We start from the raw sequence: 24,287 nt of genomic DNA, 5'->3' as shown, positions 1-24,287 counted from the left end.
ACATATTCCACAGCTAGCCCCTATTCACCCTTTGCGGTTCACAATCTCACACAATTTCAAATTCACCTGCGGCTCCGAGATTGATAAAATCTGGGTGGACCAGGCTTTATGAATTGAGTGCAGAGCACACAGATCAATGTGGTTCTCTGGAACTACACTGATCTGTATGAGGAATCTAATAATTCCTCCTAAGGGTATGTTCACACTGAGGAATTGGGGCGGAAATCAAGCAGAAATTTTCTGCCTCAAAATATTGTTACTTTTCCACAAGAACTCACACAGAGATTTTGCGCAGAATTCCACACGGAAATGCAGGTTTCATGCAGAGGAGGAGTATCAAGTATTTCTATTCATAAATGTATTTTTTTTTCCATGCGGAAATTCCGCGCCAATTCCGCGTGGAAAGGCTTCTGACTCAAAAAAAAATAAAACATTGATCTCCATGGGAGAACGACGCTGATTCCGCCTGAAAGAAAGAACATGTTCTTTCTTCAAGCGGAACAGACTTTCTCGTCAGAATTCTGCTTGAGGAAATTCCTCAGTGTGAACTGAGGGGCAGAAATTCTGCACAGCTCTATGGGGATTTCACTGCTGAATGAATTGGAGAGGAAAAAGCGAGCAGAATTACTCGTGGAAATTCCTCTCCAATTCCTCAGTGTGAACATACCCTAAAAGTAGTATAAAAAAAAAATGAAGTGTACAAAAAAAAATTAAAATAAAGTAGAAGTATAAAACAAAAATGACTCATTAACCAATTCCATATCAAGTAGGGATGTGCCGATATCAGCATCGGTATATGGGCCGATACCATCCACTATCCCGCTGTCTAAAGTGGGGGAGGGACCTGCTGTCTAAAGGGGGGAGGGGGCCCTGCTGTCTAAAGGAGGGGGAGGGCTGCAGTCTAAAGGGGGGCATGCTGTTTACAGGAGGGGCTGCTACTAATGTCTACAAGGGGATACTACCTACTATTAAAGACAATCTTTCAGCAGAGTCACATGCACTAACTTGAATTTATAGGTAGATAGTGCAGGTGACCCGGTTTCTATCGCTGCTCACCATGTCAAAAAATGAGCCCTCATACATCCCCATATGCGGGAAAAATAAAAAATAAAAGTTATAGGGGTCAAAAGATGACAATTTTAACCTCTTAAGGACCAAGGACATATGAGTACGTCCTTGGTTCCGCTCCCGTGATATAACGCGGGGTCCCACGGTGACCCCGCATCATATCACGGCGGGCCCAGCGTCATAGTGAAGCCGGGACCCGCCGCTAATAGCGCGCGGCACTGATTGCGGTGCCGCGCACTATTAACCCTTTAGCCGCGCTCAAAGCTGAGCCACGCAGCTAAAAGTGAAAGTAAAAAGTACCGGTTAGCTCAGTGGGCAGTTCGGGATAGCTGCGGCGAAATCGCGGCATCACGAACAACTTACAGGAAAGCGGGAGGGTCCCTACCTGCCTCCTCGCTGTCCGATCGCCGTATGACTGCTCATTGCTTGAGATCCAGGCATGAGCAGTCAAGCGGCAGAATCATCGATCACTGGTTTCCTATGAGAAACCAGTGATCAATGTGAAAGATCAATGTGAAAGATCAATGTGAAAGACCAATGTGAAAGATCAGTGTGTGCAGTGTTATAGGTCCCTATGGGAGCTATAACACTGCAAAAAAAAAAAGTGAAAAAAAAAAAGGGAATAAAGATCATTTAACTTCTCCCCTATTAAAAGTTTGAATCACCCCCCTTTTCCCATAAAAAAAAGTGTAAAAAAAAAATTTAAAAAAGTGTAAATAAAAAAATTAAATAAAAATCATTGTGCGACAAAATTGAAGAAAAAAACACAATTTTGTAACTTTTTGGGGCTTCTGTTTCTACGCAGTAAATTTTTTTTGTAAAAAGGACACCATATCTTTATTATGTAGGTCCATATGATTAAAATGATACCCTACTTATATAGGTTTGATTTTGTCGTACTTCTGGAAAAAATCATAACTACATGCACAAAAATGTATAAGTTTAAAATTGTCTGAGTATGAGGGCAAATTTTTTGCGTCGTGATCTTATGTTTTTAGCAGTACCATTTTTGTATTGATCGGACTTTTTGAATACGCTATTTTGGACTTTGGAATTTTTTTTTTGCGCATACGCCATTGATCGTGCGGTTTAATTAACCATATATTTTAATAGTTTGGACATTTATGCACGCGGCAATACCACATGTTTATTTTTATTATGGTTACATTTTTTTATATGGAATTTGGGAAAAAGGGGGTGATTTAAAGTTTTAATAAGGAAGGGGTTAATGGGTGTTTGTTTTTTTTTACTTTTTATTCAACTTTTAGGAGGAATCATTAGATTCCTCATACAGATCAATGTGGTTCCATAGAACCACATTGATCTGTGTGCTCTGCTCTCAATTGATAAAGCCTGGTCCTGCCAGGCTTTATCATTCACATGCAGCAGCCAGCACAGGACATAAGGTAGCCCTCCGGCTACCTCAGCAGTGGAATTTTTCAGTTCCTTAGCCCTGCTTCGGGCAAGCAGGGCCGAACCTGAAAGCCACCGACAAGCACAGTGGCGCTCAGAGGGGTGTATGGAGAAGTCTCTGGATTCGTTCCCGCTTCATACTCTGCAGCCCTCAGCTGTTTTCAGTAGCATGCTAATAGCCAGCATGCGCGGAGATGCCACAGGTGGCTATTAACTCCATAGATCGCCGCTGTCAAAGCTGACAGCGGCATCTAAAGGGACATGTGAATGGTCCCTGGTGGGCTAGTGGGGCGGATCCCCCCCCCAGCAGCGCTATTGCAGGGGGGCGATCCACTATAAATGTAGCCGGAGGGCTTACCTCTGTTTCTCTGGTGTCCGTGGCTCTGTCATTGATAGAGCCTGGTTGGGCTAGGCTCTATCAATGGATCGCAGAGCACACAGATCAATGCAGTTCAATAGAACTCAAATGATCTGTATGAGGAATCGAATGATTCCTCCTAAAAGTCCCCTAAGGTACTAATAAAGTGTAAAATAAATAAATAAGGTTCTAATAAGTTTTTTTTTTAAACACACATTAACCCTTTCCATACTAAAAGTTTAAATCATCCCCTTTTCCTATACAAAAACATGTAAACATAATAAAACAAACATACAGCCGACTATAGCCGGTATAGCTGACTGCTTAATTATACGAACTATTAAAATATAACATTATGTATCCCGTATAATAATGACGTAAATGTAAAAAAAATACCAATCCACAGAATTTTTTACAAAAAAATTATTATTGCACAAAACAATGAGCCCTCATACACCCTGGTATGCAAGAAAAAAAATAAATAAAAAGCTACAGGGGGTCAGAAAATGGTAATAATAAATTTTAAATGTTCCGATTTTTTTTTTCAAATTGTAAAACATGACAAACTATATAAATCTGGTATTGCTGCAATCAGGCCGGCCTAAAGTATCAAAATAACATGTTAGCTCAACCACAAGGTAATTGGCGTAGAAAAGAAAACCACCAAATTTGCAAAAATATCTTTTACAACTAGTTAGTTTTCGGCTATTATAGGGCGAGGAGGAAAAAACAAGAGTGTAAAAGTGAAAATTGGCCAGGACAAGTGGATCGTCATTAGGGACAAGTAGATTTTGCTCCATTTTAGTCCTGTGGACAAGTAGTTTTTTATTACATTTCCACACCCCTGCAACGGTTGCCGTCTCAGGACGAGCCGACTGGTCCTTAGATGGCAACCTGCTAAGCATATCCTAACCCAAGTGCTTTTACAGAAATAGTGAGGTAAATCACATACCTGTTAAGTGACTCAATCTTTTCCAATCTGCACTTTTCACAAGCTGACCCACTTGTTTTGCCTCAAAGAAAAAAAATTATTTTACTTGTGTATTTATGTTCTCAAACATACAGAAGCATTTTAAGGAAGTCTAAAACATAGCACACTACGCTTTTTGCATCCTAGAAAATACAACTCCCTTAACATTGATGGAAAACAACAGTTAAAGAGTGCCTGTCACCAAATAAAACTTAATATAGTGTTCCTTGTGTAATTAGCAGACACTTTCCCGTTCACTTGCTTTTAAAATTAACAACATTAATATGTTTAAAATGTAATATAAAAAACGGCCACTAGGTGGCTCTGTTCTGGTCCCTGCCACAATTAATAGGGAGTTTGCATTCACACCAAGTTTCAACATTTAGTCCGCTGCCATAGCCCCGCCACATCCATTCATTTAAATGAGCCGGACTTAGTCCAATAGTGACTCCAGTCGGCTGATTTTTGATCCATATCCAGTTTTGCTGCCGGACTGAAAAGTGTTGGCAGCGGACGGTTTATTAATTCCCCCGCTAGATCCAGCACTACAAAAACATGGTGTGAATGCACCCTAATAGGTGTCAGAACAGCTTCCTTACACTAAATGTTATTATTTTTTTTTTTTTTTTAAGTTAAATAGTCATCAATATTTACCTCCTAAAGCTATTCACAGTATGTAAAAGCTGTGTAGCACATTAATGGAGACATACCTTTTATCATGTAATCAGTGGCTTTATGACTGTAAAAACTGCTTTTATTCAGAGCCCTACCCTTAAGGGTCCACCAAGGTCACACACAGGATTTTCTCAAGGGTTGGGTTTTAAAAGCATAAAATACCTCCTCACCAGGAGGACATATTACTGACTATAGTGACTATTACCATCATTCTGTTATGAAATAAAAACCATGATACAAAAGGACAAATAACTGCACAACACCAAAACCACCATATAGTGACTGGATAATACCACCATATTGATACCGATTATAAACTACTGTACACAGACTAACATCCCCCTATACTGTGCTCATATAGTGGTGACCCCAGCCCTACCCTGATCATTTCTCTTCTATGGTGACCTTATAGTAGTGGAACAGGCTTTGCAGACCTGATTACAGCGCAGTTACATAAAGTAACTCACATGGGGTGAATTTGTGACGTCCCACTTTTCTGTCTGGCTCAGACCACAATGAAGACTTATTTTAATTATGACTCATTATCCCAGAATCTGCCAGAAAAACATGTTAGGGTTTGCACATTTTACAACTTTTCAGTACCCTCAGTGCCCCAAATAATGCCTTTCTTAGTGCCCTACATAGTATTAGCGATCGTCTTGGGGGGGGGGGGGGGGAGTTGGTCGTTTAGAAAGTGGGAAGTTAATTTGCCTCCATTAGGAAGATGGCCACAGTAGGTAGTTCGGGAAACACCCAGTAAGTATATAGGTACCTAATACCCGATGGTAAGTAGGTAATGCCCTACCCCTGGTAGGAGGGTATGTAATGAACCCCAGTGGATAGATAGGTGAAAGGGAATACCACCCCCCATAGGTAGGTAATGGCCCCTGGCAGATAGTGCCCCCTGGTAGGTAGATGGTGCCCCAAGTAGAGAGGGAGGTAAATAGTGCAGGGAGGTAGGTTTGCAGGCAGGCATTAGTGCCCTTTCTCCCCCCTTTAAATAGAAACAGGAAGAAGAGAACAAGAAAAATGGGGTTGTGAACGAGCGCTGCTGCTATTGAGAAAAGGATTCAGGACGCCACTCTAGCACAGGACAGTTTATTAAGGTTCAAAGCGATAGGACAAAACTAGCATGTGCCTTCCTCAGGTCCACAAAACAAATCCTAAAAGGATAAATGTATGACGTCCTGTAGCCTGTGTTGTGCTAAGATGGCGTGGCCACGCCATCCTAGCACAACACAGGCTACAGGACGTCACACATTTATCCTTTGTGGACCTGAGGAAAGCACATGCTAGTGCCGAAAGGGATAGGGGTTTCGAGCTGCACAACTGCCCTGACTGCCTTCCACTCCTCCCAGGTGAGTTGCTGTCGCTGCTACCTCAGCAGTACATCACATTACTTTGGGTGCAGTGGTTTTTTGCCATCCAACCACTTCCCCACTACACGAGAGAGCGATCCTTACCTTTTTTTTTTTTTTTTTTTTTTTTTACTTCTTCCCCCCCCTTTAAATAGAAATCCGACTCACCTTCCTTCGTCTCCCATGCTCACACCAGGGCCTCCTCTTCTTCCTGAAGAGGTGCAGGACTAGTCCTCAAAAGGTGCTCTGTTTGTCCTACACACCGGGCATGATTACATCTAATTGCATGTTGTAGAATAGACCAAGACTTCAAAAAAGAGTTCAGGAATTAGCCAGCGCTGGCCAGGTTAGAAACAAAGTCCGTTGTTTCTATCCTGGTCAGCGCCGGCAAATTCCTGAACTTTTTTGAAGTCTTGGTCTATTCTACAATGCACGTTTACATCAGGAAGGCTGCAGATGGGATATATGTTTCCCATAAAAATGCTCTCCATTGTTGTGTATGCAGGTACACAACCTGAGTTGTTAAGCGACTGCCTATTCCCTTCCCCCTCCACTGGAATACTGGCGATACTCCACATGGAGCGCCTGTGTTTCTCTTTTTACATCTCATTGCATGAGGCATGCAGGGTAAGCAGAGCGCAGCCTGTGTACAGTACTAGAGCAGGGTTTCATCTGAATCCCTTGCCAAGATTCAGATTTTTTCCATAACCCAACTGCCAGCTCCCTAAGGCAGCTGCCTTATGGTAGCTCCGGCCCTGCCTACATGTTGGGGACAGACTGCTGGGAACCATGAGGGGAGTATAACATATCAGGCTCTTTTTTTTGTTAAAATGTTAACAATTGCAAAAGGGATAAACTTACCTGAATAACTACACACTGATTTTTTTTCTTCAGAAAACTCTGTTACATCTGTATTCTGGTAGGGGATGACTGGAAATGTCACAGAAAACCCAACTGTTGAATGCGCAAAAGGTACAGGCATATAATTTCCGCAGTGTAGCATATTTCCTGCATTACAGTGAAAAGTGGAAGTTGATAAGGTATCTGGAAAGATATATCTGAATACTTAGTAATGTATGTAGTGCAAGTCATTGTCCTGTCTTATGACTGTAAATGGCTAATTTTGTAAAGAAAAGAAACAGGTCACTCAAAGTAGTTATAGGGACATATTATACTGAATCAGACAGGGAGAAAAAATTACAATGTGCCATGTTCGCTTTAATGCTGCATCTTGGAGCCATAGTTGATACCAGCTCTGTCAAGTGCACGAGGCATAGTAATCCTTTCACGCTTTGGTCTTATGTGGTAATCTTTGCAATGCTTTTACTGATCCAATCAACTCAGAGATTTTTTTTCGTGACATATTGTATTTCGTGACAAATGTTGGTTGAAAAATGGCAGAATTTTATGAAAAAGTGGAACGACTGAATTATACTAGCTGAATTTGATTTCTACAATTTCTACGAAATGACCCTGGACTATCCTGATTGTGACAGGGAAAACAGAGGTTAAAACCCCACCCCTTCCTCCTCTCACAAGTATATTTACAAAGAACACCAAGAAGGAAATAAATAGTGCGATAAGACAGACAAAACAAAACAAAGGGTGGGATGCTTGGGTGCTGTTGTGGAGATTTGGTAGAAATCTAATTATTGGTCACCATTTTCACCCTCATCTCCACCACAGCGCCTCTAAGCAAGTAACAGAAGAAGAATTTAGGGAGGGACAACAGCAGAAAGAACCTTGCGGCAAAAAACGATATCTTCTCCTGACACAAAGTCCAATCTATAATGTTTCGAATGTTAAGATAACACATCCTAGATCTGAATGAACTAATCGTATGAAATACTTTCGTCTTTACATAGTTGAATGTGCTGACAACAAAAAGTAGATTTTATATGCTTACCGTAAAATCTCTTCCTCGGAGGTTCCATTGGGGGACACAGACGGTGGCTATATGCTGCTGCCACTAGGAGGCTTGACACTAGGCAACAAGAAAAGTCGTCCCCTTCCAGCAGGGTATACCCGCCCACAGGCACCTGAGCTAATCAGCTTAGTCCCAGAGCAGTAGGAGAGGACTGACAGGCAAGAAGGAAAAAAAAAAAAAAAACAGTAACTGTCCGAGGAAACCACAGAATAAAAATTCACTGAAAACACCCTCGAACAGGTTACCGAACCAGGAACACCAGAATAAGTGGGTGGGTGCCCCAATGGATCCGGCGAGGAAGAGATTTTACAGTAAGCATAAAAAATCAACTTTTCTCGATCGGCTCCATTGGGGGACACAGATCATGGGACGTACCAAAGCATTCCCTGGGGTGGGTAAATGTTTTTTTTTAAAGCGTACCCGTCAGATCCAACAAAATTATAATTTATAATTATCACTCAGTACCTAATGCTGACCACGCGCATCAAATCTTTATGTATAGCACCTTTATTTTTTTAATACACTTTTAATGTAGCTCACAAGTCTGAATTCCTCTCAAAGGGAGGGGGCGTGGTCTCACTGTGCAGGTCTCCGCCCCCTCCCTCAGTATGCTGTCTGCTCACATATCCCCTAGCATTAGCAAAACTACAACTCCCAGCTTGTCCTTACTGACAGTAGCAGGACACAAGCTGACAGTGGGAGGATTTTTCCTCCAGCTGTGAGCCCTGCGCTTACAGCTGTCAATCAAGTAAGTGTGTCCATGACACAAACACAGCAGGACTAGTATGTGTCCAATCAGGCAAGGGGGGACAGTTGTTTGACTGGCTTTTTCAGTATGAAATACTGAAAATTCTAATGAAAGCAATTGCAAAACCTAATGGTTTTGCATGCTTTACAACATATCAAACGTTTTTGTATCCGACAGTGCCCATTTAACTTAGGTGGAAGGCTGGACCACAGCCACCTGCAATACCTTGTGACCCAGATTAGCATCAGCAGATGCAAAGGTATGTACCTGATACAATTTTGTAAAAGTGTGTAAAGAGGACCAGGTGGCCGCCTTACAAATTTGCAAGGCTGAAGCCCTGTTGTGGAGATCCCAGGAGGCTCCGACAGAACGAGTGGCATGAGCGGAGACCCTGAAAGGAGGAGTCTTTCCCTTGCAGCGGTAAGATTCCGAAATGGCAGAACAGATGCACCGTGAAATGGTTGCCTTCGAAGCAAGAAGCCCCTTACGATGACTCTCCGTAAGGACAAAGAAGGGCTCACACTGGTGAATGGAAGAAATGACTAAGAGGAAAATCCGAACTGCCCGTACCACATCAAGCCCATGGAGAAAACGTTCCCTGGGATGAGACGTAGCAGGACAAAGACAGAAGGACGATGTCCTCATTTAGGTGAAAGTAAGCTGACGTACAAACGGACGAAACCGGATGAAAAACAACCTTGTCCTGGTGTAAGACCAGGTAGGGAGAGTTGCAGGAGAGGGCTGCCAGCTTCGAAACCCTAATAATCGAAATGACCACAATGAGGAAGGCCACTTTCCAGGAAAGATGACGAAGAGAAACGTCCCCGAGAGGTTTGAAGGGAGTACTCTGCAGGGAACTGAGAAACAGATTTAGATCCCAAGGGGGAGTATGGGGATCTGTAAGGCAGGGACGCATGAGCCACACCATGTAGAAAAGTCCGGAAGTAAGGATCAGACCCCAGGGGATGCTGAAAGAGAATGGAGAGAGCAGACACTTGGCCCTTAAGGGAACTGAGAGCCAAGCATTGTTCTATCCCCGACTGAAAAAAGGAAAGAAGTCGTGGGAGAGAGAACGTAACTGGAGAAAAGGAGTGAGACTCACACAAACAAAAATAAGACCACCAAGTACAGTGGTAAATCTTCGCAGAGGAGGGCTTGCACGCCTTTATCATAGTGTGAACTAGTTGGGGAGAGAACCCCCTGGCCCTCAGAACCGCAGTCTCAACCGCCACACAGTCAAATGCAGCAACTGTAAATTGGGGTGACAAAGGGGACCCTAAGAGAGCAGGGAGGCGCAGTAGCACGTCGTTCACTAGACGAACCACGTCAGCGTACCACGCCCGCCTGGGCCAGCCGGAGCCACGAGAATGGCGGGAATGCCCTCCGCTTTGAGCTTCCTCAGGACCCTGGGAAGGAGAGGAAGAGGAGGGAAGAGATAGGGGAGGGCGAAGTGCGACCAGGGAATCACCAGGGTGTCCACGGCTAGGGCCAAGGGATCCCGAGATTTTGCCACAAAGAGAGATGTCCGAAAACACCTCTGAATGAAGAGACCACTCGCTGGGGTCGGCTGAGTAGCGGCTGAGAAAGTCCACCTCCCAATTTTTCACCCCTGGTATGTGAATCGCCGAGTTGGAAAGAACTCTGACCTCCGCCCAGAGAAGGATCTTGGAGACCTCAGCCATCGCCGCTGAGCTGCATGTGCCTCCCTGGCTATTGACATACGCCACAACTGTGGAGTTGTCCGACTGGACACGAATAGGATGGTCCTGGAGAAGGCACTCCCAATGGCGGAGGCAAGGGTAGGTTGATCTGAGTTCCAGGATGTTGATGGGGAGAAGAGCTTCCCGGGAGAACCAAAGGCCCTGGACCGTCCAGTCCCTGAAGACTCCTCCCCAACTGCTGAGACTGGCATCCGTCGTGATGACCTGCCAGTGGAGGGGCAGAAAGGATCGCCCCTGACAAAGAAGATGGGACCGAAGCCACCACAGGAGGGAATGGAGAGTCCTGGAAGGTCCTGGAAGCCCTGTGATCGAGGGATAGCGGAGACTTATCCCACCAGGACAGAAGAGAAAATTGAAGAGGGCGAAAATGAAACTGGGTGAAAGGAACGGCTTCCATAGTCGCCACCATCCGACTCAGGACTTCCATGCAGAACCGAATGGAAACTGGAACAGGACCCAGGAGAATCCGAAATCCAGATAATAGAACAAGGCTCTTTTCAGCGGAAGCTGAATCCGGGGGGGGGGGGGGGTTGCAGTGTCGAATTGGAGTCGCAGGAAGATTAGAGAATAGGTGGGAGACAAGATGGACTTGTCCTGACTGACCACCCAGCCGAAACGGGACAAGGTCTGAGTGAGACAGAGACTGTCTTGACTCTGGGCCCCGGTCTGAGCCTTGACCAGGTAGGGAATTATGGACACACCCAGTGCTCGCAGCATGGCAATCACTGCCACCAGGACCTTGGTGAAGACCCTTGGAGCTGTGGCCAGTGCAAAAGGGAAGGGCCACAAACTGAAAATGGCCCTCTGGAACTGCGAAGGGAAGATATCGCTGATGTGCTGGAAAAATAGGGATGTGGAGGTAGGTGTCTCGGATATCCACCGAGAAGGACAGAAACTCCCCTTCATCCATGGATGCCACAACAGAACGGAGATACTCCATACGGAAATGACATAGGAGGTGACAGTTGAGGAGCTTCAGATACAGGATCGGGCAGACAGAACCCCCTTTCTTGGGAACCATAAATAGGTTTGAATAGAAGCCCGAAAAATGCTCCTTTGAAGGGTCTGTAGCGCGACTCCAAAGGTCACTGCCAAGGAAGTGGAACCGGGGGGGTTGGCAGGAACAAAAAAAGCGATCCCTTGGAAAAGAAGTAAACTCGATTCGATAGCTGTTGGAAACAACCCAAGAGTCCTGTACATGGGCGGACCAAAGGTCCCAGAAAAGGGACAAACTCCCTCCTACCCGAGAGGAATCTTCGGGTGGGGGCGTCACTTCAGGCAGAGGGACGGCCGGAACAGTTATCCGATTTCCAGGAAGGGTGGGTCTTGAAAGAAAGAGCTTATACTGTGAGGGTGATGGTCTGGTCGCCCTACTCGAGCCATATAACATATAATCGAAAGAACTGGAAGGAAGTCGACTTCCTTCGGGACTCGGAACGTCGAGACTTATTCTGTGGTAAAAACTTACCTCTTACCCTCCAGTCGCCTGAGATAATCTCATCCAGGCGTTTTCCAAAAAGTCGAGACCGAGTAAAAGGAAGCTCAGCAAGAGATTTCTTGGAAGCTGCATCAGCCTTGAGCCACATTGAATGATGAAGTGCCACTAGATTAACTGTGGCAAAAGCCGTACAACGGGCCAACTGCATAGAAGCAGAGCACATAAAGTCTCTGGCATTGGAAAGTTTGAGTGCAAGATCCGCCAAATCTTCCGAAGGGCCCAGACAAAATGCTCTGGCGGAGTTGAAAAGCCCAGACAGAAAGGCGAAGGTAGGAAGTAAAGAGAAACCTGCTGCTTCAAAGGCGAATTTTGCCAGATTTTCAATCCTCTTGTCCGCTGGGTCCTTAAAGGATGCTGCATCCACCAATGGCAGAGTAGTCACATTTGACAGGCGGGAAAATGGAGGATCCACGGTTGGTGGAGATGTCCATCTTGCAATGAGGTCCTGGGTAAAAGAAAACTGTGCCTAAGCCTTCTTAGTCCCTTGAAAGCACTTGTCAGGATGCTTTCATGCAGTTTACAGTAAGGTGTCAAATTCAGCATGAGAGCTGAAAACCATAGGAGGGGGATGGGAGCGGTTAAAGTAAACTTCTGGAGCTGGGTCCGAAGTTCCTGGGTCCTCTAGGTGAAAGGTGTCCCTGATGGCCGAGACCAAGTAATCTACCATGTCAGACGTGCTGGTTCGGTCCTCGAGTCAGAACCTGATGCCTCATCTTCCAGTTCCCCAGGAGAGTGGGAGCGGGTGTGACCGCCTTGGATGAAGGCGAAAAGGACTTGGTAGACAGATCTGAAGACCTAGGACGGCAACCAGGAGAGTGGCCCTTAGAAGAGGGGCGTTTTTGGGGTGCCGTGACCTATGAGGGGAGCGCCTATTCCGGCTTCCGGACTGGGAGAGGGAAGACACCCATTCCGTAGGGAGAGCAGAGCCCACAGGTTCCGGTGGAACGCCCTGGGAAGATATACCAGGAGGGCCAGGGCACGCAGTGGTACAGGCAGGACAAGTGGGTTCAGCAGAGCCACCTGTCTGTTGGGGGGGGGGGGGGGTCATTTCTGGGTTCAGTGAGAGAGACCTCAATGAGAAGGAGGGGGCAGGATCCCTGCAACGCACGCACCGCGATGATAGGTAGTTAACCAAAAACCCTGAAGTGCATCTATAATGTGACCCCACCCCCAGAGCATGTCATAATATGTCACTGCAGCGCTATGAATGAAAAGTATATCTATCAGCAGCGCATAGTGCCAGCAGCTGGCCGACCCGATGATGCTGATAGAAATACTTTTCATACATAGCGCTGCGGCGGCATATGTATATAGAAGCGCTGTGGGGGGGGGGGGGGGGAGCAGATAACGCTATCGCACTATGTGCTGCTAATATATATACTTTTCATTCATAGCGCTGAAGGGGTATATGTATATAGATGCGCTGGGGGCAGACATATAGCGTTATCTGCCGCTGCAGCGCTATGTATGAAAAGTATTTCTATTAGCATCATCGGCCCAGCAGACGCTAGATATATAGGCTATATGTGTCCCCCCCCCCCCCCCCCATGCAGCACTATATATCTTGCCCCCCCACAGAGCTTCTATATACATATGCTGTCACAGCGCTATGTATGAAAAGTATTTCTATCAGCATCATCGGGCCGGCCAGCTGCTGGCCCAATGCGCTGCCGACAGAATGCTTTTCACATATAGCGCTGCGGTGGTGTGTGTGTGTATATATATATATAGATATATAGATAGATAAATAAATGTATGTATAAATGCGCTGGTGGGCGTCACATGATTAATGCACTGCGGGGGGTATATACATAATCTACATATATATATGTGCGCTGGTGGGGAATATATATATACACACACAAATAAATATATATATTTACACATATACATGCGCTGGCGGGGGTCATATCTTTATTAATGCGCTGCGGGGGGGCATATTATAAATGTGCTGGGGGGCTAGATACATAGGCTATATGTCTGCGCCCCCCCCCCGCAGCGCTATATATCTTGCCCCCCAGAGCTTTTAATATAGATATGGCCCCCGCTGCCACTCCCCGCGGAGAGCCCTGAATAACTCCTCGGTACAGTCCATTCAGGGCTCCTCGCGGGGAATTTAAAAATGAAAGTTAAAACACACGATACATAGCAGGGCTGCATACATTGCCGCCCGCTCCCCTGCTTCATAACTTCTGATAGCATCGGGTCTCAGACCCTGTGCAATCAATCCCTCAGCCCCTGTACTAAAACCCCCATCATGGAACAGACTGTTCCATGATGGGGGTAGTAGTAAACACACTAATGTAGCCTCCCCAGCTGTCTGCAGACTCCTGCAGCCAGGGAATTACTACTCCCCATCATGGAAACAAGTCTGTTCCATGATGGGAGTAGTAGTAGTCCTGGGTGTGGGAGACTGTAGGCAGAGGTGTTAAAATGGCCATACATGAGGAATATTATAACGGGTCTAGCACCCGTTATTTCGTCCTTTTTTACACAGCAAACGGATGTTTAATAACGGATGAATGCTCATAGTGTGAAAGGAGCCTTACAGTGAGTTTCCTGCTTCAAGTTTTAGCTGTGGCAAATTTTCCGCTGCAGCTCAAACTCCTAGCGGGAATCACAGTAAACCCCAGCCCAAGTGAATGCACCCTAAAAAATGAAAACTACACTAACACAAAATAAAGGGTAAAACACTACATATACACCCCCTTACACTGTCCCCCCCCCCCCCCAATAAAAATGAAAAACGTATCGTACAGCAGTGTTTCCAAAACAGAGCCTCCAGCTGTTGCAAAACAACAACTCCCAGCATTTCCATAGTGAGCCTTAACAGGTGACTGACAAATTTTCGTTAAAGTTGGATGGAAAAATAAAAAAAAATATATTTTTTTTTTTCACCAAAATGCTGGTGTATGGAAATACCCCATATGTGAATGTAAAGTGCTCTGCGGGCGAACTACAATGCTCAAAAGAGAATGAGCGAAAATGAATTATGATAGCATATACAGGAGCCTGGAGCCGGCAGGGAACGCAGTGTAGCCGGATGCAGGGCTGTGGAGTCGGTAGATAAATGTTCCGACTCCGGAGTTTTCTGTGCTTCCGACTCCGACTCCCCGACTCCTCTGGATTAATATGCGAATATATTTATACATTCCTTGAAGGAAAGAAAGGCAACATACATGTCATTACCACAGGACTACTGGCTGGGAAGCCAACAGTCTACTGTATTGAACAGTTTGTGTGCTGATCTGCTGCTGAAGATAGGGCAGTGGGAGGATCCAGGAAGGGGCATTTATTATAAAATATGATTTCCCTAGTAGAATCCCATAGTCAAGTTTAAGGGGTACTCCGCCCCTAGACATCTTATCCCCTATCCAAAGGATAGGGGATAAGATGTCAAATCGCCGGGGTCCTGCTGCTGGGGATCGCCACTGCGTCACCGTGCTTTCATTACTACACAGAGAGAGTTCGCTCTGTGCGTAATGATGGACGATACAGGGGATGGAGCAGCATGACGTCATGGCTCCGCCCCTCGTGACATCACGGCCCACCCCCTTAACGACGCAGGACGTATATTTACGTCCTGCGCCGGCTCCCGCGATATGAAGCGGGATCGCGCCGCGATCCCGCATCATATCGCGTCGGTCCCGGCGCTAATCAACAGCCGGCACCCGCGGCAAATACCACACATCGCCGATCGCGGCGATGTGCGGTATTAACCCTTTAGAAGCGGCGATCAAAGCTGACCGCCGCTTCTAAAGTGAAAGTGAAAGTGACCCGGCTGCTCAGTCGGGCTGTTCGGGACCGCCGCGGTGAAATCGCGGCGTCCCGAACAGCTGACCGGACACCGGGAGGGCCCTTACCTGCCTCCTCAGTGTCCGATCGGCGAAAGACTGCTCCGTGCCAGAGATCCAGGCAGGAGCAGTCAAGCGCCGATAACACTGATCACAGGCGTGTTAATACACGCCTGTGATCTGTGTAAGAGATCAGTGTGTGCAGTGTTATAGGTCCCTATGGGACCTATAACACTGCAAAAAAAAAGTAAAAAAAAAAAAGTGTTAATAAAGGTCATTTAACCCCTTCCCTAATAAAAGTTTGAATCACCCCCCTTTTCCCATAAAAAAAATAAAACAGTGTAAAAAAAAATAAAAAATAAAGATATGTGGTATCGCCGCGTGCGTAAATGTCCGAACTATAAAAATAAATCATTAATTAAACCGTGTGGTTAATGGCGTACGCGCAAAAAAATTCCAAAGTCCAAAAAAGTTAATTTTGGTCACTTTTTATACCATTAAAAAATGAATAAAAAGTGATCAAAAAGTCCGATCAAAACAAAAATCATACCGATAAAAACTTCAGATCACAGCGCAAAAATTGAGTCCTCATACAGCCCTGTACGTGGAAAAATAAAAAAGTTATAGGGGTCAGAAGATGACATTTTTAAACGTATACATTTTCCTGCATGTAGTTATGATTTTTTCCAGAAGTGCGACAAAATCAAACCTATATAAGTAGGGTATCATTTTAACCGTATGGACCTACAGAATAATGATAAGGTGTAATTTTTACCGAAATATGCACTACATAAAAATGGAAGCCCCCAAAAGTTACAAAATGGCGCTTTTCGATTTTGTTGCACAATGATTTTTTTTCCGTTTCGCCGTGCATTTTTGGGTAAAATGACTAATGTCACTGCAAAGTAGAATTGGCGACGCAAAAAATAAGCCATAATATGGATTTTTAGGTGGAAAATTGAAAGGGTTATGATTTTTAAAAGGTAAGGAGGAAAAAACGATAGTGCAAAAACGGAAAAACCCTGAGTCCTTAAGGGGTTAATGCAAGTCTATGACGACCCCCACGCCCCTTCCCATAGACTTGTATATAGGGGGCGGGCTGTGACATCATGAGGGGCTGAGCCATGATCTAACGATGCTCCAGCCCTATATCGCCCATCATTACGCACAGAGCGAACTCGCTCTGTGCAGTAATGAGCGCGCAGTGCCGCAGCGGCGATCCCGGGGGTCCCCAGTAGCGGGACCCCGGTGATCTGACATCTTATCCCCTTTCCAAAGGATAGGGGATAAGATGTCAGATCGCCGGGGTCCCGCTGCTGGGGACCCCCGGGATCACCGATGCGGCACCGCGCTATCATTACTGCACAGAGCGAGTTCGCTCTGTGCGTAATGACGGGCGATACAGGGGCCGGAGCATCACTACATCACGGCTCCGCCCCTCGTGATGTCTAGGGGCGGAGTACCCCTTTAACCCCCTTCAGGACCAAGCCCATTTTGTCCTTAAGGACCAGAGCGTTTTTTGCACATCTGACCACTGTCACTTTAAACATTAATAACTCTAGAATGCTTTTAGTTATCATTCTGATTCAGAGATTGTTTTTTCGTGACATATTCTACTTTAAAATAGTAGTAAATTTTTGTGGTAACTTGCATCCTTTCTTGGTGAAAAATCCATAAATTTGCAGAAAAATGTGAAAATTTAGCATTTTTCTAACTTTGAAGCTTTCTGCTTGTAAGGAAAATGTATATTACAAATACATTTTTTTTTATTCACATATACAATATGTCTACTTTATGTTTGCATCATAAAATTGACAAATTTTTACATTTGGAAGACACCAGAGGGCTTCAAAGTTCAGCAGCAATTTTCCCATTTTTCACAAAATTTTCAAACTCGATATTTTTCAGGGACCAGTTCAGTTTTGAAGTGGATTTGAAGGGTCTTCATATTAGAAATACCCCATAAATGACCCCATTATAAAAACTACACCCCCCAAAGTATTCAAAATGACATTCAGTCAGTGTTTTAACCCTTTAGGTGTTTCACAGGAATAGCAGCAAAGTGAAGGAGAAAATTCAAAATCTTCATTTTTTACACTCACATGTTCTTGTAGACCCAATTTTTTTTATTTTTGCAAGTGGTAAAAGGAGAAACTGTTTACTTGTTTTTGTAGCCCAATTTCTCTCGAGTAAGCACATACCTCATATGTCTATGACAAGTGTTTGGCGGGCGCAGTAGAGGGCTCAGAAGTGAAGGAGCGACAAGGGGATTTTGGAGAGTACGTTTTTCTGAAATGGTTTTTGGGGGGCATGTTGCGTATAGGAAGCCCCTATGGTGCCAGAACAGAAAAAAGAAAACACATGGCATACCATTTTGGAAACGAGACCCCTCAGGGAACATAACAAAGGGTAAAGTGAGCCTTAATACCCCACAGGTGTTTCATGACTTTTGCAAATGTTAAAAAAAAAAATTGTTACCTAAAATGCTTGTTTTCCCAAAAATTTTACATTTTTAAAAAGGGTAATAGCAGAAACTACCCCTCAAAATTTGAAGCCCAATTTCTCCTGATTCAGAAAACACCCCATTATGGGGGTGAAAAGTGCTCTGCTGGCGCACTACAGGTCTCAGAAGAGGAGTAATCACATTTGGCTTTTTGGAAGCAAATTTTGCTTTGGGGGCATGCCGCATTTAGGAAGCCCCTATGGTGCCAGGACAGCAAAAAAAAAAACCCACATGGCATACCATTTTGGAAACTAGACCCCTCGGGGAACATAACAAGGGGTTAAGTGAACCTTTATACCCCACAGGTGTTTCACGACTTTTGAATATGTAAGAAAAATATATATTTTTTTTACCTAAAATGCTTGTTTTCCCAAAAATTTTACATTTTTAAAAAGGGTAAAAGCAGAAAATAGCCCCAAAATTTGTAACACAATTTCTCCCGAGTACGGCGATACCCCATATGTGACCCTAAACTGTTGCCTTGAAATACGACAGGGCTCCAAAGTGAGAGCGCCATGGCAATTTGAGGCCCAAATTAGGGACTTGCATAGGGGTGGACATAGGGGAATTCTACGCCAGTGATTCCCAAACAGGGTGCCTACTTCTGTTGCAAAACTCCCAGCATGCCTGAACAGTCAACGGCTGTCTGACAATACTGGGAGTTGTTGTTTTGCAACAGCTGGAGGCTCCGTTTTGGAAACAGTGGCGTACCAGACGTTTTTCATTTTTATTGGGGAGGGGGGCTGTTTAGGGGGGGGTGTATATGCAGTGTTTTTTACTTTTTATTTTATTTTGTGTTAGTGTAGTGTTTTTAAGGTACAGTCACACGGGCGGGGGTTCACAGTAGTTTCTCACTGGCAGTTTGAGCTGCGGCAGAAAATTTGCCGCAGCTCAAACTTGCAGTCGGATACTTACTGTAAACCTCCGCCCATGTGAGTGTACCCTGTACATTCACACTGGGGAGGGGGGGGAACATGCAGCTGTTGCAAAACTACAACTCCCAGCATGCGCTGACAGACTGTACATGCTGAGAGTTTTAGTTTTGCAACAGCTGTAGGCACACTGGTTATGTATCACTGAGTATGTGACCTAACTCAGTGTTTCACAATCAGTGTGCCTCCAGCTGTTGCAAAACTACAACTCCCAGCATGTACGGTGCATGGTGTACGGTGACTGCTGAGAGTTGTAGTTTGCAACAGCTGAAGGTACACTTTTCCATAGAAAAAATGTGCCTCCAGCTGTTTCAAAACTATAAGTCCCAGCATGCCCTTTTTGCATGCTGGGAGCTGTTGCTAAGCAACAGCAGGAGGCTGTCACTCACCTCCTGCTGCTGCTCCAGGACACAGGTCAGTCACTCGCCTCTCCGCCGCCGCCACTCCTGGGGCCCCGATCCCAACATTAACGCCGGGGATCGGGGTCCCCAGCTCCCGGGGTCCACGTCCCACACCCGCTCACGTCCTCCGGAAGAGGGGCATAGCGGGTTGCGGGAGTGACACCCGAAGCAGGCGCCCTGATTGGTCGGCCGGTAAACCGGCCGACGAATCAGGGCCATCGTGAGGTGGCACCAGTGCCACCTCACCCCTGCTGGCTATGGCTGTTCGGGGCCATCAGAGACGGCCCCGATCAGCGGGTCACTGGAGACCCGATATTGCCGCAGATCGCTGGACTGAATTGTCCAGCGATCTGCGGCCATCGCCGACATAAAGACCCCCCCCCCTGGGCGATATGCCGCGATGCCTGCTGAACGATTTCAGTAGGCATCCGGCTCCGGTCCCCAACCGGTCTACTCCCATGATGGGAGTAATTGTAGATTAGCAGTGTTGAGGGATGGCTCTTGAATCCCCCAGCTGTCTCGGTAGAACACTTTCCTAAGTGTCCTTTTTGATTGTGTATTTTTGAATTAACCCCTTAAGGACCAAGCGTTTTTCTGTTTTTTGCACTTTATTTTTTTCCTCCTCACCTTTTAAAAATCATAACCCTTTCAATTAAAAAATCCATAGGAGGGCTTATTTTTTGTGCCACCAATTCTACTTTGTAATGACATCAGTCATTTTACCCAAAAACCTACGGCGAAACGGGAAAAAAAATCATTGTGTGACAAAATTGAAGAAAAAACACAATTTTGTAAATTTTGGGGGCTTCTGTTTCTACGTCGTAAATTTTCCTGTAAAAAATAACACTTTTGTAGGTCCATACGGTTAAAATGATACCCTAGGTTTGATTTTGTCGTACTTTTGGAAAAAATCATAACTAGATGCACGAAAATGTATACATTTAAAATTGTCCTCTTCTGACCCCTATAACCTTTTCTGCGTACGGGGTGGTATGATGGCTCATTTTTTGCGCCGTGATCTGAAGTTTTGTTATTCTTTCATCATGTGACAAGGTTTTCAAGTGAAGGATTGGGGCAAAAAACACCACAGCATATACACACAGCCTTTTTGTTCTGGCATATTATATTATATTATATATATATATATATATATATATATATATATATATATATATATATAATAAAAAGCACCATACTCTGCAAGTTGCGATTTTGGAAAACTGCCACGGACCCTAAAAAAAAAAAAAAAAAAAACACAATAGGCTGAAAAAAAAACACACACAAAAAAAAGAGTCACATGTGTATGCCATTTTTTATATTTCCCTTTTGACTCCCAGCCAACATCTAGCCACAGCATTTTTGGCTTAAAAAAAAATGCCATGAAGGGAGTATAGAGTTGGCTGTTTGGCTGAACATTTATATTTCCTAAAAGTTTGCTGTATTGCTTCAGGACTTTTAATCTTTATTGTTATACAATGGTGTGGTGCAATGGTTAGTGGGGGAATATTTAACCCCTTAATGACGCAGGTCAGGTGAGGTGGTACTTAACGCACCAGGACGTGCTTTTACGTCCTATACATAACCATGAGCATCGGAGCGAATTTTTGATTGCTCTTCATTCCTTTTTTAATGGTATAAAAAGTGACCAAAAATGACAACCGTCCGTCATCGTCCCCCCGGCGACCACCAGGGACAGGATAAAGGCATCTATAGATGCCATAGTCAACTTTGACAGCGGCGATCTGAAGGGATAATAGCCGATTGCCGCATGTCAGCTATTAACGCCGGCCCCTAGCTACAGGAATCAGCTGGGGGACGGCCGGATGACACGGGCTCGAGTCGGGAGCCCGCGTCATACCCAGTTAGTGGCCATTGGACTAGCATAGATGTTCATGGTCGTTAATGAGTTAAAAATAAACGTATTTGTGGGGGGGGGGAAATGCGTCTCAAAAAAAAAAAAAAAAAGAGTACTTGCTTTTTGCTCAATCAAAAGAGACACAAAAAGACCATGAAAGTCACTACGCAACAAAATACACGATGATAGGTCTCCGCCCTTGTCCTTAGAAAATGTACCTAATGTCTTCAGTCAACTAGTATAAGGCCGGGCTGAAACAGCGACACGTGCAGGGAAGGTAGGGGGACCCGGACCCAGGTGCTGACTGATGGTGAGAAGGGATTGACAGTGCATAACTTTATGAATGTGCCCCTTCTTCGCAAATGGGGAAACAATGAACGCTATGTTGCTGAGACACCACCTAAAAAGAAATAAAAAAGGAGAGAAAATTCTAACTATACATCCCTAAACTCAAAAATAATAAGAAAAAAAAAGCAACCAGGTCTGGAGAACTCCAGACCTGTGTCTGCCTCCTACTGACACTAAGCTAAAACTGATTAGCTCAGGTGCCTGTGGGTGGGTATATCCTGCTGGGAGGGGCCGAGTTTTCTTGTTGTCTAGTGGTAAGCCTCCTAGTGGCAGCAGCATATACCCATGGTCTGTTTCCCCCAATGGAGCCGATCGAGAAATCGCAAAAATTATCAATGGAAATCAAATTTATCATGGAGGTCTGGATATGGAGTCACACTCAAAATGAAAGTGGAAAACCACACTACAGGCTGATCCAACTTTGATGTAATGGAGCGCCATTGGGATTTTGAAGAGAAAATTTGTCCAGAATTGAAGGCCACGTGTGTTTACAAAGCCCCCATAGTGCCAGAACAATGGAACCCCCCCCCCACCATGTGACCCCATTTTGGAAACGACACCCCTCACGTAATGTAATAAGGAGTGCAGTGAGCATTTACACCCCACAGATGTCTGACAGATTTCTGGAACAGTGATCCGTGAAAATGAAAAATGTAATTTTTCATTTGCACAGCCCACTGTTCCAAAGATCTGTCGGACGCCAGTGGGGTGTAAATACTCACATGTGGTATTTCCATACTAAGAAGGAACGTCAGTGGGGTGTAAATACTCACATGGGGTATTTCCATACTAAGAAGGAAATGGGGTTACAAATTTTGGGGGTCATTTTCTCCTATTAGCCCTTGTAAAAATTTAAAATTTGAGCATTTTACGCCCACATATGGGGTATTTCCATACTCAGGAGAAATTGCGCTACAAATTTTGGGGGTCTTTTTTTCCCTTTTACCACTTGTGAAAATTAAAAGTATGGGGCAACACCAACATGTTAGTGTAAATTTTTTTAAATATTTTTTTTCACTAACAGGCTGGTGTAGCCCCCAACTTTTCCTTTTCATAATGGGTAAAAGGAGAAAAAGCCCCCAAAAAATTGTAGTGCAATTTCTCCCAAGTACGGTAATACCCCATATATGGCCCTAAACTGTTTCCTTGAAATACGACAGGGCTCTGAAGTAAGAGAGCGCCATGCGCATTTGAGGACTAAATTAGTGATTGCATAGGGGTGGACATAGGGGTATTCTACACCAGTGATTCCCAAACAGGGTGCCTCCAGCTGTTGCTAAACTCCCAGCATGCCTGGACAGTCAGTGGCTGTCCAGAAATGCTGGGAGGAGTTGTTTTGCAACAGCTGGAGGCTCCATTTTGGAAACACTGCCGTACAATAAGTTTTTCATTTTTATTGGGGGGCACAGTGTAAGGGGGTATATATGTAGTGCTTTACCCTTTATTATGTGTTAGTGTAGTGTTTTTAGGGTACATTAGAACTGGCAGGTTACGATAAGTTTCCCTGTAGGAGTTTGAGCTGCGGCGAAACATTTGCCGCAGCTCAAACTTCAAGAAACTCACTGTAAACTTGCCCGTGTGAATGTACCCTGTACATTCACATAGGGGAGGCAAACCTCCAGCTGTTTCAAAACTACAACTCTCAGCATGTACTGACAGACCGTGCACTGGGAGTTGTACTTTTGCTACAGCTGGAGGCACACTGGTTGGAAAACCTTCAGTTAGGTTCTGTTACCTAACTCAGTATTTTCCAACCAGCGTGCCTCCAGCTGTTGCAAGAGTACAACTCCCAGCATGTACTGATCGCCGAAGGGGATGCTGAGAGATGTAGTTATGCAATATCTGGAGGTACGCAACTACAACTCAAGGCATGCCGAGAGAGCTGTTTGGGCATGCTGGGATGTGCAGTTTTGCAACATCTGGAGAGCTCCAGTTTAACATCACTGCACAGTGATCTCCAAACTGTGACCCTCCAGATCGACCGATTATCGGTATGGCCGATATTATCGGCCGACAATCACGATTTTGGCCATTATCGGTATCGGCAATTACCTTGCAGATAAGGCCCCGCACCGCGACCGCCCCCCAACCCAAACCCCCCCACCCCCTGACCCGCCGCACCGCCCCCCCCCCCTCCGACCCGCCGCACCGCACCCACCACCGCCCCGGCCCCATTGCCTCCCCCATCCCCGGTTTTATAATTACCTGTTCCAGGAACCCACGCTACTTCTTGCTCCTGCTGCGTCCTGCATTACGCTGTGCGCAATGACGAGTGACGTGCGCGACGTGACGTCACCGTCAGTGCGCACAGTGACAGTTCAGGAGGACGCCACCGGAGCCAGATGTGGAGTGGACCCTGGGAACAGGTAATTCTAAAACCGGGGATATGGGGCCGGTGCGTTGCGGGGGGGGGGGGGGGAGTCGATCGTGGTGCGGCGGGTCAGGTGGGCGGGTGCGGTGGTCACGGTGCGGGGGTGGCGGTGATAGGTCTCAGGACCCCCGGACAGGCAGGGGGAGAGAAGCGGGTGGCGGCGGCGGCCTATGGCACAGCAAAAGCCACTGCAGTGCATTGATTTAAAGCGCCCGCTTTAAATCAATGATCTGCAGCGGTGTCGCGGGGGGATAAATAGCCGATAACTTATACCGGAATATCGGTATAAGTTATCGACTATCGGCCCTAACCTCCACCGAATATCATTATCGGCCCTGAAAAAAAAA

At 45.4% G+C, this 24,287-nt stretch overlaps 1 protein-coding gene across 1 annotated transcript in view; it reads right to left on the bottom strand.

The window, feature by feature from the left end:
* Nucleotides 1-24,287, bottom strand: part of RBM44 (RNA binding motif protein 44) — a 213,163-nt gene that overhangs the window by 173,056 nt on the left and 15,820 nt on the right. The window contains exons 2-3 of the mRNA XM_056534838.1: nucleotides 6,704-6,796; nucleotides 3,792-3,852 (exon numbers count right to left, since the gene is read on the bottom strand). The gene's annotated coding sequence lies outside the window, so the exon portion shown is untranslated. The remainder of the gene's footprint in view (nucleotides 1-3,791; nucleotides 3,853-6,703; nucleotides 6,797-24,287) is intronic.

The sequence above is a fragment of the Hyla sarda genome, chromosome 8, assembly GCF_029499605.1.
Source record: "Hyla sarda isolate aHylSar1 chromosome 8, aHylSar1.hap1, whole genome shotgun sequence".
Lineage (NCBI taxonomy): Eukaryota > Metazoa > Chordata > Amphibia > Anura > Hylidae > Hyla > Hyla sarda.
The sequence above is the reverse complement of the archived record's forward strand: the minus strand, read 5'-3'. Positions and strand labels throughout refer to the sequence as shown.